Genomic DNA, 20,618 nt, shown 5'->3' with positions numbered 1-20,618 from the left:
ATATTAACTAACTTAATATATAATAATTATTTATTATGATATCATATCGTAAATGGAGATTATTGCTACAGTATTTACATATGCCGTATAAAGTGATCATGATCACTGTTATTCACTTAAAAAATAATGAGTGTGCATAACTCAAATGTAATACTGCAGCACAACAGGACGTTTCAAGCAGCAAACGACTGTGGTGGCCGTGGCACCATGGTTTCAAAGCACTTCCGGAACGGTTGTTCATGTTGGCCTCACCATGAATTGTCATTATAAAATGGAAAATATGTTATATAGCATAACCTCTGTGTGTGTGTGTGTGTGTGTGTGTGTGTGTGTGAGACAGACAGACAGAGAAAGAGCTAACCTGGTGTTAGGATGCCGCCAAACATGTTTGTTTGCAGGGGGACCATCGCTGCAGAAGGTTTTTTCATCACAAAAGATGACGTTCTCCCAAAACTGATGTGGCTTGTCCGCATACTCCAACGTATACTCCACCCTGCTCTCCATGTTTGCCTCACTTAACACAGGTTTTGTTGCTGGTATGCGACCACGTAGCCCCTCAGAGTGATGTCTGTTTCGGACAGTTTGAGGCGTGCACTGCAGACCAAGAGTATCCCGAATGTTGCTAGCGGGCGTGAAGGGGGCAGCAGCAATGACAGCTGCTATGGCCTAGGGAAAGGATGACATATTGCAAATATAACATGTGATGTGGTTGTTTACATAACATCAAGTGGTCCAGTATACCTATATATGCAACATCATTACCTGGGGTTGTGCAACGTGGGCGCCCACGCCGATGCCTGTTGTCTGTGTTGCCCAACTCTGCCTGTCGGTGAATCCATCGTGCTACGGTTGACCGGTGAATACCAAGACGTCTCCCAATTTCAGAGTCGCTGTAGCCCTCATTATGAAGCTGTAGAATAGCTTCACGTGTCGCTTGTGAGGTCTCCATGGTAAAATTAGATATACCACAAAAACAACCTTTCGACATTGGCTCGCAGTGAACTATACCCGCGCTGTTTCATTGTTTCAAAAATATATCGCATGTCTCATTACATTTCCTGCATGGACACGAAATGGCGGTGTAAGATAACCTTTATGGACTGCCACGAACCCAGATGTGCTATAGAATAATACAATATCAATAGTAAAACATATTCTTCCCAAATTACACCTATACAATATGAAGCTATTGTGTTTACCTGGCATCACATTGAGGTATGCTGCAGCTACCACATGCGGGGGTTGCCGCATATAGCTGTGTGTGTCTCACAGATATATTACACACACCAATTCAAAAGTAGGGGTTCGTACTGCCTTGTATGATGTAATTTTATTGTTAATAATATAATGCCGCTCTTGTGGCACGTAACTTACATGGGTCTAGCATAGGACTCTGGAAACCTGTGGCTTCCAGGCACGTATACCAACCCTACCGGCATGGTACAACAGGTAGGTCAGTGATCATTACACACGTCTTCAAACCCCCTCTGCGCGATAGTTTTTTTGTTGTGTGTACAGATCATGAGATTGGGGAAGAGCAGTGTGGTTTCAGAAGTGGCAGAGGATGTGTGGATCAGGTGTTTGCTTTGGAGAATGTATGTGAGAAATACTTAGAAAAGCAAATGGATTTGTATGTATCAATTATGCATCTGGAGAAGGCATATGATCGAGTTGATAGAGATGCTCTGTGGAAGGTATTAAGAATATATGGTGTGGGAGGCAAATTGTTAGAAGCAGTGAAAAGTTTTTATCGAAGCTGTAAGGCATGTGTACGTGTAGGAAGAGAGTAAAGTGATTGGTTCTCAGTGAATGTAGGTTTGCAGCAGGGGTGTGTGATGTCTCCATGGTTGTTTAATTTGTTTATGGATGGGGTTGTTAGGTAGGTGAATGCAAGAGTTTTGGAAAGAGGGGCAAGTATACAGTCTATTGGGGATGAGAGCTTGGGAAGTGAGTCACTTGTTGTTCACTGATGATACAGCGCTGGTGGCTGATTCATTTGAGAAACTACAAAAGCTGATAACTGAGTTTGGTAAAGTGTGTGAAAGAAGAAAGTTGAGAGTAAATGTGAATAAGAGTAAGGTTATTAGGTACAGTAGGGTTGAGGGTCAAGTAAATTGGGAGGTAAGTTTGAATGGAGAGAACTAGAAGAAGTGAAGTGTTTTAGATATCTGGGAGTGGATTTGGCAGCGGATGGAACCATGGAAGCGGAAGTGAATCATAGGGTGGGGTAGGGGGCGAAATTTCTGGGAGCCTTGAAGAATGTGTGGAAGTCGAGAACATTATCTCGGAAAGCAAAAATGGGTATGTTTGAAGGAATAGTGGTTCCAACAGTGTTGTATGGTTGCGAGGCGTGGGTTATGGATAGAGTTGTGCGGAGGAGGGTGGATGTGCTGGAAATGAGATGTTTGAGGACAGTATGTGGTGTTAGGTGGTTTGATCGAGTAAGTAATGTAATGGTAAGAGAGATGTGTGGTAATAAAAAGAGTGTGGTTGAGAGAGCAGAAGAGGGTGTTTTAAAATGGTTTGGTCACATGGAGAGAATGAGCGAGGAAAGATTGACCAAGAGGATATATGTGTCAGAGGTGGAGGGAACGAGGAGAAGTGGGAGACCAAATTGGAGGTAAAAAGATGGAGTGAAAAAGATTTTGAGTGATCGGGGCCTGAACATGCAGGAGGGTGAAAGGCGTGCAAGGAGTAGAGTGAATTGAAACGATGTTGTTATACCGGGGTCGACGTGCTGTCAACGGATTGAACCAGGGCATGTGAAGCGTCTGGGGTAAACCATGGAAAGTTCTGTGGGGCCTGGATGTGGAAAGGGAGCTGTGGTTTCAGTGCATTATTACATGACAGCTAGAGACTGAGTGTGAACGAATGGGGCCTTTGTTGTCTTTTCCTAGCGCTACCATGCACACATGAGGGGGAGGGGGTTGTTATTCCATGTGTGGCGGGGTGGCAATGGGAATGAATAAAGGCAGACAGTATGAATTATGTACATGGGTATATATATATATATATATATATATATATATATATATATATATATATATATATATATATGTTTGTGTGGGTATATATATGTGTGCATTGAGATGTATAGGTATGTATATTTGCGGGTGTGGATGTGTATGTATATACATGTGTATGTGGGTGGGTTGGGCCATTCTTTCGTCTGTTTCCTTGCGCTACCTCGCTAACGCGGGAGACAGCGACAAAGCAAAATAGAAATATATATATATCTATAACATACAAACCTCCAACAGCCAGGATCGAACCCGGGACCCCTGTGCAAGAGGCTGGCATGCTAACCGCTAGGCTATGGGCCTGGCTAATAGGAAACTACTGTTAGGGTAACATTATAGACGGTATAGACCCCGTTGCTCACCATTGTGAGACGAAGGGTATTCGAGTACTTAGTATTCGAATAGTTGTTTCCTATTAGCCAGGCCCATAGCCTAGCGGTCAGCATGCCTGCCTCTTGCACAGGGGTCCCGGGTTCGATCCTGGCTGTTGAAGGTTTGTATGTTCTATGAAGGTGCGCGTTCATATGCACTTTATTCGTATATATATATATATATATATATATTCTTTTTTTTTTCCGCTGTCTCCCGCATTTGCGAGGTAGCGCAAGGAAACAGACGAAAGAAATGGCCCAACCCACCCCCATACACATGTATATACATACGTCCACACACGCAAATATACATACCTACACAGCTTTCCATGCTTTACCCCAGACGATTCACTTGCCCTGATTCAATCCACTGACAGCACGTCAACCCCGGTATACCACATCGATCCAATTCACTCTATTCCTTGCCCTCCTTTCACCCTCCTGCATGTTCAGGCCCCGATCACACAAAATCTTTTTCACTCCATCTTTCCACCTCCAATTTGGTCTCCCACTTCTCCTCGTTCCCTCCACCTCCGACACATATATCCTCTTGGTCAATCTTTCCTCACTCATTCTCTCCATGTGCCCAAACCATTTCAAAACACCCTCTTCTGCTCTCTCAACCACGCTCTTTTAATTTCCACAAATCTCTCTTACCCTTACGTTACTTACTCGATCAAACCACCTCACGCCACACATTGTCCTCAAACATCTCATTTCCAGCACATCCATCCTCCTGCGCACAACTCTATCCATAGCCCACGTCTCGCAACCATACAACATTGTTGGAACCACTATGCCTTCAAACATACCCAATTTTGCTTTCCGAGATAATGTTCTCGACTTCCACACATTCTTCAAGGCTCCCAGAATTTTCGCCCCCTCCCCCACCCTATGATCCACTTCCGCTTCCATGGTTCCATCCGCTGCCAGAACCACTCCCAGATATCTAAAACACTTTACTTCCTCCAGTTTTTCTCCATTCAAACTTACTTCCCAATTGACTTGACCGTCAACCATACTGTACCTAATAACCTTGCTCTTATTCACATTTACTCTTAACTTTCTTCTTTCACACAGTTTACCAAACTCATCCACCAGTTTCTCACATAAATCAGCCACCAGCGCTGTATCATCAGCGAACAACAACTGACTCACTTCCCAAGCTCTCTCATCCCCAACAGACTTCATACTTGCCCCTCTTTCCAAAACTCTTGCATTCACCTCCCTAACAACCCCATCCATAAACAAATTAAACAACCATGGAGACATCACACACCCCTGCCGCAAACCTACATTCACTGAGAACCAATCACTTTCCTCTATTCCTACACGTACACATGCCTTACATCCTCGATATATATATATATATATATATATATATATATATATATATATATATATATATATATATATATATATATATATATATATTTTTATTTTTTTTTTTTTCAAACTATTCGCCATTTCCCGCATTAGCGAGGTAGCGTTAAGAACAGAGGACTGGGCCTTTTTCGGAATATCCTCACCTGGCCCTCTCTGTTCCTTCTTTTGGAAAATTAAAAAAAAAACGAGAGGGGAGGATTTCCAGCCCCCCGCTCCCTCCCCTTTTAGTCGCCTTCTACGACACGCAGGGAATACGTGGGAAGTATTCTTAATCCCCTATCCCCAGGGATAGTATATATATATATATATATATATATATATATATATATATATATATATATATATATATATATATATATATATATATATATATAAGGATGAGCAGAATTATGACAATGGGTAATGGAATATATAAAGTTCTTGGATGGAAGAAGCAGTCTCCTTACACATCAGAATTAATTCTGTTATTTTTGAAATGTACTTAAAAATTGGAAGTATCCGTTAGTTACTATTTCAGCTCTGTAGGTAACTACAACAGTGGAGTGATAAACCTAATGGTAAAAAAGTCATACAAAACTGAATCGCAATCGCAAAAGAAAAAATAAAACAGCAACAAAAACCTTTGATTGGAATTAATGAAAATAATACTTATTTTTTTTTTTTTTTTTTTTTTTTTTATACTTTGTCGCTGTCTCCCGCGTTTGCGAGGTAGCGCAAGGAAACAGACGAAAGAAATGGCCCAACCCCCCCCCCCCCCATACACATGTACATACACACGTCCACACACGCAAATATACATACCTACACAGCTTTCCATGGTTTACCCCAGACGCTTCACATGCCTTGCTTCAATCCACTGACAGCACGTCAACCCCTGTATACCACATGACTCCAATTCACTCTATTTCTTGCCCTCCTTTCACCCTCCTGCATGTTCAGGCCCCGATCACACAAAATCTTTTTCACTCCATCTTTCCACCTCCAATTTGGTCTCCCTCTTCTCCTCGTTCCCTCCACCTCCGACACATATATCCTCTTGGTCAATCTCTCCTCACTCATTCTCTCCATGTGCCCAAACCATTTCAAAACACCCTCTTCTGCTCTCTCAACCACGCTCTTTTTATTTCCACACATCTCCCTTACCCTTACGTTACTTACTCGATCAAACCACCTCACACCACACATTGTCCTCAAACATCTCATTTCCAGCACATCCATCCTCCTGCGCACATCTCTATCCATAGCCCACGCCTCGCAACCATACAACATTGTTGGAACCACTATTCCCTCAAACATACCCATTTTTGCTTTCCGAGATAATGTTCTCGACTTCCACACATTTTTCAAGGCTCCCAAAATTTTCGCCCCCTCCCCCACCCTATGATCCACTTCCGCTTCCATGGTTCCATCCGCTGACAGATCCACTCCCAGATATCTAAAACACTTCACTTCCTCCAGTTTTTCTCCATTCAAACTCACCTCCCAATTGACTTGACCCTCACCCCTACTGTACCTAATAACCTTGCTCTTATTCACATTTACTCTCAACTTTCTTCTTCCACACACTTTACCAAACTCAGTCACCAGCTTCTGCAGTTTCTCACATGAATCAGCCACCAGCGCTGTATCATCAGCGAACAACAACTGACTCACTTCCCAAGCTCTCTCATCCCCAACAGACTTCATACTTGCCCCTCTTTCCAGGACTCTTGCATTTACCTCCCTTACAACCCCATCCATAAACAAATTAAACAACCATGGAGACATCACACACCCCTGCCGCAAACCTACATTCACTGAGAACCAATCACTTTCCTCTCTTCCTACACGTACACATGCCTTACATCCTCGATAAAAACTTTTCACTGCTTCTAACAACTTGCCTCCCACACCATATATTCTTAATACCTTCCACAGAGCATCTCTATCAACTCTATCATATGCCTTCTCCAGATCCATAAATGCTACATACAAATCCATTTGCTTTTCTAAGTATTTCTCACATACATTCTTCAAAGCAAACACCTGATCCACACATCCTCTACCACTTCTGAAACCGCACTGCTCTTCCCCAATCTGATGCTCTGTACATGCCTTCACCCTCTCAATCAATACCCTCCCATATAATTTACCAGGAATACTCAACAAACTTATACCTCTGTAATTTGAGCACTCACTCTTATCCCCTTTGCCTTTGTACAATGGCACTATGCACGCATTCCGCCAATCCTCAGGCACCTCACCATGAGTCATACATACATTAAATAACCTTACCAACCAGTCAACAATACAGTCACCCCCTTTCTTAATAAATTCCACTGCAATACCATCCAAACCTGCTGCCTTGCCGGCTTTCATCTTCCGCAAAGCTTTCACTACCTCTTCTCTGTTTACCAAATCATTTTCCCCAACCCTCTCACTTTGCACACCACCTCGACCAAAACACCCTATATCTGCCACTCTGTCATCAGACACATTCAACAAACCTTCAAAATACTCATTCCATCTCCTTCTCACATCACCGCTACTTGTTATCACCTCCCCATTTACGCCCTTCACTGAAGTTCCCATTTGCTCCCTTGTCTTACGCACCCTATTTACCTCCTTCCAGAACATCTTTTTATTCTCCCTAAAATTTACTGATAGTCTCTCACCCCAACTCTCATTTGCCCTTTTTTTTCACCTCTTGCACCTTTCTCTTGACCTCCTGTCTCTTTCTTTTATACTTCTCCCACTCAATTGCATTTTTTCCCTGCAAAAATCGTCCAAATGCCTCTCTCTTCTCTTTCACTAATACTCTTACTTCTTCATCCCACCACTCACTACCCTTTCTAAACAGCCCACCTCCCACTCTTCTCATGCCACAAGCATCTTTTGCGCAATCCATCACTGATTCCCTAAATACATCCCATTCCTCCCCCACTCCCCTTACTTCCATTGTTCTCACCTTTTTCCATTCTGTACACAGTCTCTCCTGGTACTTCCCCACACAGGTCTCCTTCCCAAGCTCACTTACTCTCACCACCTTCTTCACCCCAACATTCACTCCTCTTTTCTGAAAACCCATACTAATCTTCACCTTAGCCTCCACAAGATAATGATCAGACATCCCTCCAGTTGCACCTCTCAGCACATTAACATCCAAAAGTCTCTCTTTCGCACGCCTGTCAATTAACACGTAATCCAATAACGCTCTCTGGCCATCTCTCCTACTTACATAAGTATACTTATGTATATCTCGCTTTTTAAACCAGGTATTCCCAATCATCAGTCCTTTTTCAGCACATAAATCTACAAGCTCTTCACCATTTCCATTTACAACACTGAACACCCCATGCATACCAATTATTCCCTCAACTGCCACATTACTCACCTTTGCATTCAAATCACCCATCACTATAACCCGGTCTCGTGCATCAAAACCGCTAACACACTCATTTAGCTGCTCCCAAAACACTTGCCTCTCATGATCTTTCTTCTCATGCCCAGGTGCATATGCACCAATAATCACCCACCTCTCTCCATCAACTTTCAATTTTACCCATATTAATCGAGAATTTACTTTCTTACATTCTATCACATACTCCCACAACTCCTGTTTCAGGAGTATTGCTACTCCTTCCCTTGCTCTTGTCCTCTCACTAACCCCTGACTTCACTCCCCAGACATTTCCAAACCACTCTTCCCCTTTACCCTTGAGCTTCGTTTCACTCAGAGCCAAAACATCCAGGTTCCTTTCCTCAAACATACTACCTATCTCTCCTTTTTTCACATCTTGGTTACATCCACACACATTTAGGCACCCCACTCTGAGCCTTCGAGGAGGATGATCACTCCCCGCGTGACTCCTTCTTCTGTTTCCCATTTTAGAAAGTTAATACAAGGAGGGGAGGATTTCCGGCCCCCCGCTCCCGTCCCCTCTAGCGAATAATACTTATATTTTCCACATAATAATTCACAATACATATTTGTAAACTTTTAATTTACTCAAAAAATTCAAAAATATTAATTGAAATTTAATCAGTCATCAATTAATTAATTGAAATTTAATCAGTCATCAATCAAGTATCATTTCAATATCATTAGCACTCTAGTTTTTTATACAGTAACATCCATAAGAACTGTCAAAAGACACTTCTACAGTATCCGTCTAAAGCATTCCACGAGTGATGACACCAGCTGCTGGGGGACCATCAAGAGAATTCAGGCCCATTTCTGCTTGCTTGGCTTTAGTCAGCAATGCTAGAGCTCTAAATGAGCGAGGCTCCCATATGGCCATATTCTGCATGGTTTTCCTGTCAAGAGCAATACCTGCCTCATTCAGAACAGACTTCATGTCAGTGTAGCTGGTGCCAAGTTCCTGGTGCCATATATATATATATATATATATATATATATATATATATATATATATATATATATATATATATCATGCTATGGTGAAGGACTCTTTAACCTGTCCCATTGTTTCGCACCCCTCCTGGCAGAAGCACTAGTGGATGTTGTGCCGACTGGGTGGTGTTTGCTGCCACGTTAACATAATACCTACTTACAAACTGTTCTTCCAGTATCCATTTAATTTTTTTGTATTGTTATTATTAATGTTATCACCATTCCCCTATAGGACTAGATAGCAGTTACAGATATGAATAGAATTATTATGTAGGGACGTTATACAATCAAAAATCAAATTGGGTTGCATGACTAATGATCATAACTATAGGTCGCTCGCCGTTAAATCCAACAAAAGAAACAAATAGATATACTAGAATTACCAGGGCTGAAACAATACCGATTGGTCAGCAGTGTGGTGTCTCACCTGGGTGGCGCCTGACCTCTCCGTTTCCCTGGGGCCCTCCATGATCCTGGGGATGACGGGTGTGAGGTCAGAGGTAGTTCCAGTAAAAAAGGGTCGAAGCCAGTTCACCTCACCACGTGTGACCTGGGATGTGTTGGCTTTATATCCCACATACTCTAGCCAGGATAAGTCACTCTACCTCTGGTGTTCACTCGCGAAGCATCTCATGGTGTCACGGGCGGCAGTTATTGAATGACAGAGTGAGCTACACTGTGTTATAAATGTGTTGTGGTGGTACAGAGGACTGCAGCCATGAAGGACAACCAGGACCATATTCTCCGTACAACAAAACCTCCTCAAACAGTTTTGACAACAAGAGATAAAAGGTCATAAACAAAAAAAGAAGAACCATTCAAATGTCCTGAGTGTCAGAAAAGCTTTACAGAACATGTCTATCTTCATAGGCACATGAAATTACATACTTTTCAGAAGACATATCAGTGTAAAGAATAACAGTACCTTCTACCTTAAGAACAGCTTAGTGTGGCAGATGAAAGTTCACATTGGACAAAAGCAATATCAGTGTTCAGATTGTCAAAAGTGTTTTTCTAGAAAATATGATTTAAAGACACACTTGAGAATTCATACTAGTGAGAACCCATACCAATGTTCAGAATGTCAAAAACAATCTATCACAGACGTAATTTCGTAAAACATCTGAGTTCACACAGGTGAGAAGCCATACTAGTGTGGAGAATGTCAAAGAACTTTATCTCAGAAAAGTGATTTAGTGTCACACCTGAGAGTTCACACGGGCGAGAAGCCATACCGATGTTCATAATGTCAAAAACAATTCTCTCAAAAGTGTAATTTAGTGACACACCTGAGAGTTCACACAGGCGAGAAGCCGTATGAATGTTCAGAATGTCAAGAAACTTTTTCTCAGAAAATTAGTTTAGTGAAATACCTGAGAGTTTACATGGGCGAGAAGCCATACCAGTGTTCATAATGTCAAAAACAATTCTCTCAAAATTGTAATTTAGTGAAACACCTGAGAGTTCATACAGGCGAGAAGCCATACCAATGTTCAGAATGTCAAGAATCTTTTTCTCGGAAAAGTAATTCAGTGAAACACCTGAAAATTCACACAGGCGAGAAGCCATAACAATGTTCAGAATGTCAAGAAACTTTTTCTCAGAAAAGCAATTTAGCGACACAACTGAGAGTTCACACAGGCGAGAAGCCATACTGATGTTCAGAATGTCATAAACAATTCTATAACAGAGGTAATTTAGTAAAACGTCTGAGAGTTCACACAGCCGAGAAGCCAAATTAGTAAAAAGAAAAAAAAAAATCTGCTAAAAGTACTCAAGTGACACATCGAGAGGTCACACAAGCGAAGAACCATAACAGTATTCAGAATGTCAAGAAACTTTTCATAGTAAAAGCGCTTTAGTCAGACACCTGAGAGTTCACACAGGCGAGAAGCTATACCGGTGTTCAGAATGTCAAAAACAATTTTCTTGAAGAGGTGATTAAGGAAGACATCGGAGAGTTCATACCTATGTTCAGAGTGTCCTAAATGTTTTTCCCGAAAAAGCAGTATAGTAAAACACAAGGTAGTTGAACGCATCCCAGGTCTCATGAGAAGAACTGGCCGCGACCTGCGTGTAGTGGAGCGACCCATGACGTCAAACCCATCTTTCCCAAGATCACAGAGGACCCCACCAGGAAGGTCAGGCGCCAAACAGGTGAGACACCACACTGCTGAACAAATGATATTGTTTCATCTCTGCTATTACACTAATATCTCTGTAAAATGATACATATATATATATATATATATATATATATATATATATATATATATATATATATATATATATATATATATATATATATATATATATATATATATATATATATATATATATATATATATATATATATATATATATATATATATATATATATATATATATATATATATATATATATATATATATATATATATATATATATATATATATATATATATATATATATACATATATATATATATATATATATATATATATATATATGTGTATATATATATATATATATATATATATATATATATATATATATATATATATATATATATATATATATATATATATATGGTTTGGGTACATAGAGAGAATGTGTGAGGAAAGATTGACCAAGAGGATATATGTGTCGGAGGTGGAGGGAACGAGGAGAAGTGGGAGAACAAATTGGAGGTGGAAAGATGGAGTGAAAAAGATTTTGTGTGATCGGGGCCTGAACATGCAGGAGGGTGAAAGGCGAGCAAGAAATAGAGTGAATTGGATCGATGTGGTATACCGGGGTTGACGTGCTGTCAGTGGATTGAATCAGGGCATGTGAAGCGTCAGGGGTAAACCATGGAAAGCTGTGTAGGTATGTATATTTGCGTGTGTGGACGTATGTATATACATGTGTATGGGGGTGGGTTGGGCCATTTCTTTCGTCTGTTTCCTAGCGCTACCTCGCAAACGCGGGAGAGAGCGACAAAAAAATATATATATATATATATATATATATATATATATATATATATATATATATATATATATATATATATATATATATATTTGTACCGCTTTATAAGTATGTTTGTTGTATGTCTGGGATTGATTTTTAATAGTAACACCTATACGAGAAAACTGTAGAAAAATACAAAGGCATTATCAGAGATACACAGTCTAACTGCATTAGAATATATTACAAAACTACATAACATAATAACATAAGAAGTAAGGACACTGCAAGAGGCGTATAGGACTGAGCTAGGCAGGTCCTGAGTCTGTCCACCAACCAACTGCCTGTACCCAACCTTCGTTTAAAGCTACCTAAAGAACTAGCTTCCACTACTGTACTTGGTAGCTTGTTCCATAAATCTACTACCTTATTCCCGAACCAATATCTACCCACATCCGACCTGAATCTATCTAAATCTATTATTTTTGGTCCTACCCAGTGGCGTCATTCTAAGAACTTTATTCATGTTACCTCTATGTATGGTCTTCACCTATTCAAAAACTTCATTCACATCCCATCTAGACCTTCTCTTCTTAAATGACTGCAAATTCAGCCTTTTTTACCTTTGTTCATAAGTGAAATTTCTAATTCCAGGAATCATTTATATCATTCGCACTTGTGCTCTATCTCTCTCTCTCTAACAGTCTTCATTAACTGCATTGTATGGAGGCCAAAACTATACCGCATGATTCAAATGTGAGTCTCACCAACTCAAGATTATGTTGTGATAATACTCTAGGCGTTTCATTGGTAACAGTCCCATTAATGAACCCAAACATACTATTAGCCTCATCACACACTTTAATACATTGTTGCAGCGGCTTAAGATCCTCGCTCACTCCACATGAAGTACGTTTAATTGTTGAACTGAGGAACATGTAATGGTGAACCTGAAAAATACACACACACACACACACACACACACACACACACACACACACACACACACACACACACACACACACACAACCACTCAACACACATACCCACAAATTCTTTCTACCTTTGTCTCTTTTTATTTCTCGTATCTTTTATTGTTTGCATTTTGTACAATAACTACTCCCATTTATGTTTTGTATATTCGTATATTCTAGAAAGGTAAAGTAAAGCTTAAAGTCTATGTAATTTTTTTAAATAAACCGTAATGAGATCTTTTCCCCCTCGGTGATTGTTGGACCCGAGGAAAGTAAAATCATTCCTCATTATTGACGACAGTGTTGTAGGGTTAAATAAGCCATGGTTTCATCAATATAGACTTTGGTAACGAGAAATTCACATCAAATCTAACGAGTTCATGATCAGGCAAATTAATGATCCTAGCCTTCTTAGCAAAATCTAAGCTATTTGTCACATTATATGGCGAGATTATTTCTTCTTTAACATGGCTGAGATGCCCCTACATTCAAAAACTTTCATTGACTAACTAGAACTTTGTAGACAGTAACGTTTTCCAAGATGATGAAGGCGATCTTTATTGAAAGAAATTAGGTTGAGCCATGGTAAATCCCCTCACTCCTATTCTCAGTAACTTATTCATGGAATACTATGAGTCTGGGATCCAAACTTCCGTTAGTACAGTCCAGAAATATGGTTTGTATACGTTGACGATGTGTGGTCTTATGGCCATCTTACCAAGATCATGATGTTTTCTTTAATGAATTACGATTCATCCCACCATCAAGTTTAAGACTAAATGGAAACACATAGGCAAATCTCCCTTTCTTGATGTGGTGATAATCAGGTATCTTGATTCATTATTCTTTAAGATCTACAGGAAGCCTACCAGTGCTGAGTTATATTCATTATTTTTCAGGGTGTGGGAAAACTGTATCCAAGGTCCAGGTGTGGTGTGTAGGAACAGTGCTATGGCTGGTGTGTGAGGGACCCAATGCCCTGTATAAAGTGTAATGTGTGAAGGAACGCCGTCCCTCGGTAGAGATACGGAACTAGTATGACAATATCCTCATCCCGGTACAAGCTTGCGGTGTGTGGGACATAGTACTACCTGCCAGGTCTGGTATGTGAGGAACTGAGTACCTCAGTGCCGGTGCAATACTGGTGAGTGTGAGATAAAATGTCTTAGAGTCAGATGTGGTGTGTGGTGAGACAGCGCCCCAGTTTCAGTGTAGGTATGGTGTTACACCGTCCTAGTGTCATGTGGGTGTCTGGTGACACAGTACCCCAGTGCCAGTGTAGGTGTGGTGTTACACCGTCCTAGTGTCATGTGGGTGTCTGGCAACACAGTACCCCAGTGTCGGTGTAGGTGTGGTGGTACAGCGTTAAAGTGCCAACACTACATTCCTTCACCACCTACGTACACTACTCACCCTCATTGCCGACCTACAAGACCTTCCTTCACCATGATGAGGTGTCTGGTGACATCAGGACCCCAATGTTAGTGTAGGTGTGGTATGGTGGTACAGGACCCTCGTGACAGGTGTGGTGTGTGGTGAGACACTACCACAGATTTAGTGTATGTGTGGTGCTACAGGACCCTTGTGCCAGGTGCTGTGCCTAGTGACACAGTACCACAGTGCTAAGCCTGTTGTGTAGTGACACAATCGCCAAGCTTCTCTGCAGGTCTGGTGTACAGAGACACGTTGCCAGTCTTGATGTTTGAGGACATTATGTTTGGCTTATGGGAAATTCAGTATCTTGTACTATCCATGATGTGTGTAGAATACAGCAGCCCAGTGCCTGGTCTAGTGTGTGGGAGGCATACTGCCTCACTCCCAGGTCTGGTTTATAGTAACACAGGTGTCACGGTCTTGCTCACATATGATCATCTCTGGTGGGTGTCTGCGACTTATGTAACTTTATGTCCACAACCTTTTGATCATATCTAATCATTATGGCCTCAGTAAACCGTGCAAGAGATTACTTGATTTGTAAAAACTCTCACTATAGAAATATCAATAATTTTGAAAAGAAGTATTAATTTACTGTGTTTATTGTATTAGTGATATGTTAGCAAAGAAATAAATTACCTTTTAATCAATCCTTTCTTTTTTTATTTGCTTGATCAGTAGTGTATGTCATGTCACTTGCATCTCCATATGAAAGTAACAGCACGACACATGTTATTTTCATTGAAAATTTACTGTACATGGTGGTAAGTACAGACGTACAGTACAGTACATGTAGAGCCTCAACATTAAGCCAGGAGAGCTCAGGTTACTGGCTGCAAGCAAATGTGACGAAACTCCTGAAGGAAAGTTACTTTTCCCTAAAATAAGCTCACTGTAGGTAAGTTGTCTGTTTATTGCCATTAGACTGTGTAGAAAACCTTAATACTTATGTGTGGTGGTAACGAGTGGCAACAGTTTGCAGTGTTACACTTGTCGCTGCACCTAATACTAATATTGAACTGTGCATTGTTTTACTGTCATTGGTTCATGACATAAAGTATTGTTAATGTTCAGAGGCTACGTAACTGTCAGAGTCTGAGAAAGCATCTGTAGAAGATATTATGTGATTGCTATTTCTGAATCTTGGTTTGATATAAAATAAATAGACTTCTTTGTCTAATACGCAATTCCAGGGTATAATCTTTGATAGAAACATGGTAAATAATGTAGGCGGTAATGTTTGGCCTTTGTTAAAGATCATCTTAATCTTGGGATGAATAAAATGTACCCGATGGAAATGTCGATTTCATTTTGCATAGATTAAAGATGAGCTTCGTAAGAAAATAACAGTAGGACAAACACCAGAGAAAGGCGACAGATTTTATGATCAGTTTGCAGAAATTTGTGATGAACAAGATTCTGTCGTAAAAGACTTAAGTGCAAGGTGGGGGCGAATGTCTCTTTCCACCAGCTTCGGGTGCGGATCCACGTAGATTTGCTTGATAGTTCCATAATCCAATTAGTTGAGAAACCTGCTCGTGTCGTTGATAATGTTGAAGATTGAGGTAAGTTTGTTACAATTCAATAAATGTTATTTCTTTTATGAAAAGAAAGATTATTGTCTGGATATCCATAGAAAAAGCATATCAGTGATTGTATAGGTGAAGTGTACATACATATCTAGGTGTAGGTGGAGGCCAGTATAGAGCGTACAGTGGGTAAAATACATCAACATAGGAGCTCCAGTGACGGGGGAAGGCGAGCGGGCTCAGGCACCCCAAGGGTACACTCCCTTCAGAGGTGGGTCTAGGATACATTAATTACAGTATACTAAGCGATACTGATAGTAACATAGATAACAACGTTTGTGTAACACAAAGCAGGTATAACACAACATACAGTATACTGGTAGTAACATAGATAACAACGTTTGTGTAACAAAAAGCAGGTATAACACAACATACAGTATACTGATAGTAAAATAGATAACAACGTTTGTGTAATACAAAACATGTACAACATAAATCATACAGTATACTGATAGTAACATAGGTAACAACGTTTGTGTAAAACAAAACAGGTATATCATAAATCATACAGTATACTGATAATAACAGAGGTAACAGAGCTTGTGTAATACAAAGCAGGTTGTTCATCACCTCAGCTGTTCATTATGTGTTGTTCATCATCTCAGCTATCCTTTACGTGTTGTTCATCATTTCAGCTGTTCATTACATGTTGTTCATCATCTCAGCTGTTCATTACGTGTTGTTTATCATGTCAGTTGTTCATTACGTGTTGTTCATTATATTAGCTGTTCATTACGTGTTGTTCTTCCTTTCAGCTGTTCATTACATGTTCTTCATCATCTCAGCAGTTCCTTACATGTTGTTCATCATCTCAGCTGTTCATTACGTGTTGTTCATCATCTCAGCTGTTCATTACGTGTTGTTCATTATCTCAGCTGCTCATTACATGTTGTTCATCATCTCAGCTGCTCATAACGTGTTGTTCATCATCTCAGCTGTCATTACGTGTTGTTCATCATCTCAGCTGCTCATTACGTTTTTGTCATCATCTCAGTTGTTCATTAAGTGTTGTTCATCATCTCAGCTGTTCATTGCGTGTTGTTCATCATCTCAGCTGTTTATTACGTGTTGTTCATCATCTCAGCAGTTCATTACGTGTTGTTCATCAATTTAGCTGTTCATAACGTGTTGTTCATCCTTTCAGCTGTTCTTTACATGTTGTTCATCATCTCAGCTGTTCATCACGTGTTGTTCATCGTCTCGGCTGTTCATTACGTGTTGTTCATCATCTAAGCTGTTCATTACGTGTTGTTCATTACCTCAGCTGTTAAATACGCGTTGTTCATCACCTCAGTTATCCTTTACGTGTTAATCATCATTTCATCTGTTCATTACGTGTTGTTCATTATCTCAGCTGTTCATTACGTGCTGTTCATCAATTTACCTGTTCGTGTTGTTCATCTTTTTAGCTGTTCATTACATGTTGTTCATCATCTCAGCTGTTCATTACGTGTTGTTCATCATCTCCGCTGTTCATTACGTGTTGTTCATCACCTCAGCTATCCATTACGTGTTGTTCATCATTTCAGCTGTTCATTACGTGTTGTTTATCATCTCAGCTGTTCATTACGTGTTGTTCATCCTTTCAGCTGTTTATTACATGTTGTTCATCATCTCAGCTCTTCATTACGTGTTGTTCATCATCTCAGCTGTTCATTACCTGTTCTTCATCCTTTCAGTAGTTCATTACATGTTGTTCCTCGTCGCAGCTGTTCATTACGTGTTGTTCATCATCTTATCTGTTCATTACGTTTTGGTCATCATCCCAGCTTTTCATTACGTGTTGTTCATTATCTCTGCCGTTCATTACGTGTTGTTCATCATCTCAGCTGTTCATTATGTGTTGTTCATCATCCCAGCTGTTCATTACGTGTTGTTCATCATCTCGGTTGCTGATTACGTGTTGTTCATCATCTCAGCTGTTCATTACGTGTTGTTCATTATCTCAGCTGTTCATTACGCGTTATTCATCGTCTCAGTTGCTCATTACGTTTTGTTCATCATCTCAGTTGTTCATTACGTGTTGTTCATCATCTCAGCTGCTCATTACGTGTTGTTCATTATCTCTGCTGTTCATTACGTGTTGTTCATCATCTCAGCTGTTCATTATGTGTTGTTCATCAATCCAGCTGTTCATTACGTGTCGTTCATCATCTCGGCTGCTGATTACGTGTTGTTCATCATCTCAGCTGTTCATTACGTGTTGTTCATCATCCCAGCTATTCATTACGCGTTATTCATCATCTCAGTTCCTCATTACGTTTTGTTCATCATCTCAGTTGTTCAGTACGTGTTGTTCATCATCTCAGCTGTTCATTACGTGTTGTTCATCGTCTCAGCTGTTCATTACGTGTTGTTCATCATTGCAGCTGTTCATTACGTGTTCATCCTTTCAGTTGTTCATTACATGTTGTTCATCATCTCAGCTGTTCATTACGTGTTGTTCATCTTCTCAGCTGTTTATTACGTGTTGCTCATCATCTCAGCTTCTTATTACGTTTGCTCATCATCTCAGCTGTTCATAAAGTGTTGTTCATCATCTCACCTGTTCATTACCTGTTGCTCATCATCTCAGCTGTTCATTACTGTTGTTCATCATCTCAGCTGTTCATTAAGTGTTGTTCATCATCTCAGCTGTTCATGTCTCAGCTGTTATTACGTGCTGTTCATCATCTCAGCGGTTTATTACATGTTGTTCGTCATATCAGCTGTTCATTACGTGTTGTTCTTCATCTCAGCTGCTCATTGCGTGTTGTTCATCATCTCAGCTGTTCATTACGTGTTGTTTATCGTCTCAGCTGTTCATTACGTGTTATTCATCATCTCGGCTGCTTATTACTTGTCGTTCATCATCTCAGCTGTTCATTACGTGTAGTTCATCATGTTGTTCATTACGTGTTGCTTATCATCTCAACTGTTCATCACGTGCTGTTGATCTTATCAGCTGTTCATTACGTTTTGGTCATCATCTCAGTTGATCATTATGTGTTGTTCATCATCTCAGCTGTTCATCATATCAGCTGCTCATTACGTTTTGGTCATCATCTCAGTTGTTCATTTCGTGTTGCTCATCGTCTCAGTTGTTCATTACGTGTTGTTCATCATCCCAGCTGTTCATTACGTGTTGTTCATCATCTGGGCTGTTGATGACGTGTTGTTAATCTCGGCTGTTCATTACGTGTTGTGGTGGCTTCGTTTTCTAAAAGTATCTTTGTAAACGAAAGAAAAAAGTGAGATTGAATACGACTGGAAATGTGGCACATTTTAAGACATTGAAGCGACACTCGTCACCTGTACGGACAAAATGCATTAGACCTTTCATGTAATTTGACAGCTAGTCTGTAGCCTGATACAAGAGGAATTTCTAGATAACCAGTCTATTTTTTTTTTCTTTTTTTCTTTTTTTTGCTTTGTCGCTGTCTCCCGCGTTTGCGAGGTAGCGCAAGGAAACAGACGAAAGAAAGGGCCCAACCCATCCCCATACACATGTATATACATACGTCCACACACGCAAATATACATACCTACACAGCTTTCCATGGTTTACCCCTGACGCTTCACATGCCCTGATTCAATCCACTGACAGCACCGCAACCCCGGTATACCACATCGATCCAGTTCACTCTATTCCTTGCCCTCCTTTCACTCTCCTGCATGTTCAGGCCCCGATCACACAAAATCTTTTTCACTCTATCTTTCCACCTCCAATTTGGTCTCCCACTTCTCCTCGTTCCCTCCACCTCCGACACATATATCCTCTTGGTCAATCTTTCCTCACTCATTCTCTCCATGTGCCCAAACCATTTTAAAACACCCTCTTCTGCTCTCTCAACAACGCTCTTTTTATTTCCACATATCTTTCTTACCCTTACGTTACTTACTCGATCAAACCACCTCACACCACATATTGTCCTCAAACATCTCATTTCCAGCACATCCACCCTCCTGCGCACAACTCTGTCCATAGCCCACGCCTCGCAACCATACAAAATTGTTGGAACCACTATTCCTTCAAACATACCCATTTTTGCTTTCCGAGATAATGTTCTCGACTTCCACACATTCTTCAAGGCTCCCAGGATTTTCGCCCCCTCCCCCACCCTATGATCCACTTCCGCTTCCATGGTTCCATCCGCTGCCAGATCCACTCCCAGATATCTAAAACACTTTACTTCCTCCAGTTTTTCTCCATTCAAACTTACCTCCCAATTGACTTGACCCTCAACCCTACTGTACCTAATAACCTTGCTCTTATTCACATTTACTCTTAACTTTCTTCTTTCACACACTTTACCAAACTCAGTCACCAGCTTCTGCAGTTTCTCATCAGCGAACAACAACTGACTCACTTCCCAAGCTCTCTCATCCACAACAGACTTCATACTTGCCCCTCTTTCCAAAACTCTTGCATTCACCTCCCTAACAACCCCATCCATAAACAAATTAAACAACCATGGAGACATCACACACCCTTGCCGCAAACCTACATTCACTGAGAACCAATCACTTTCCTCTCTTCCTAC

The 20,618-nt window shown here is 40.5% G+C and overlaps 1 protein-coding gene across 3 annotated transcripts in view; it reads left to right on the top strand.

Moving 5' to 3' along the window:
- LOC139751783 (uncharacterized) overlaps nucleotides 1-15,734 on the top strand; it is a 242,605-nt gene extending 226,871 nt beyond the window's left edge. The window contains exons 3-4 of one of the 3 annotated variants that reach the window (XM_071667321.1): nucleotides 13,972-14,287; nucleotides 14,422-15,734. The gene's annotated coding sequence lies outside the window, so the exon portion shown is untranslated. Of the gene's footprint in view, nucleotides 1-9,674; nucleotides 11,327-13,971 lie in introns of those variants that run through there. The other 2 variants (XR_011713423.1, XM_071667320.1) reach the window with 2 other exon arrangements.
- Nucleotides 15,735-20,618: the final 4,884 nt, after the last annotated feature.

This window comes from Panulirus ornatus, chromosome 12 (genome assembly GCF_036320965.1).
Source record: "Panulirus ornatus isolate Po-2019 chromosome 12, ASM3632096v1, whole genome shotgun sequence".
In the NCBI taxonomy this organism is placed as follows: Eukaryota; Metazoa; Arthropoda; class Malacostraca; order Decapoda; family Palinuridae; genus Panulirus; species Panulirus ornatus.
Note: the sequence above shows the minus strand (reverse complement) of the source record. Positions and strands in the feature narration are given on the sequence as shown.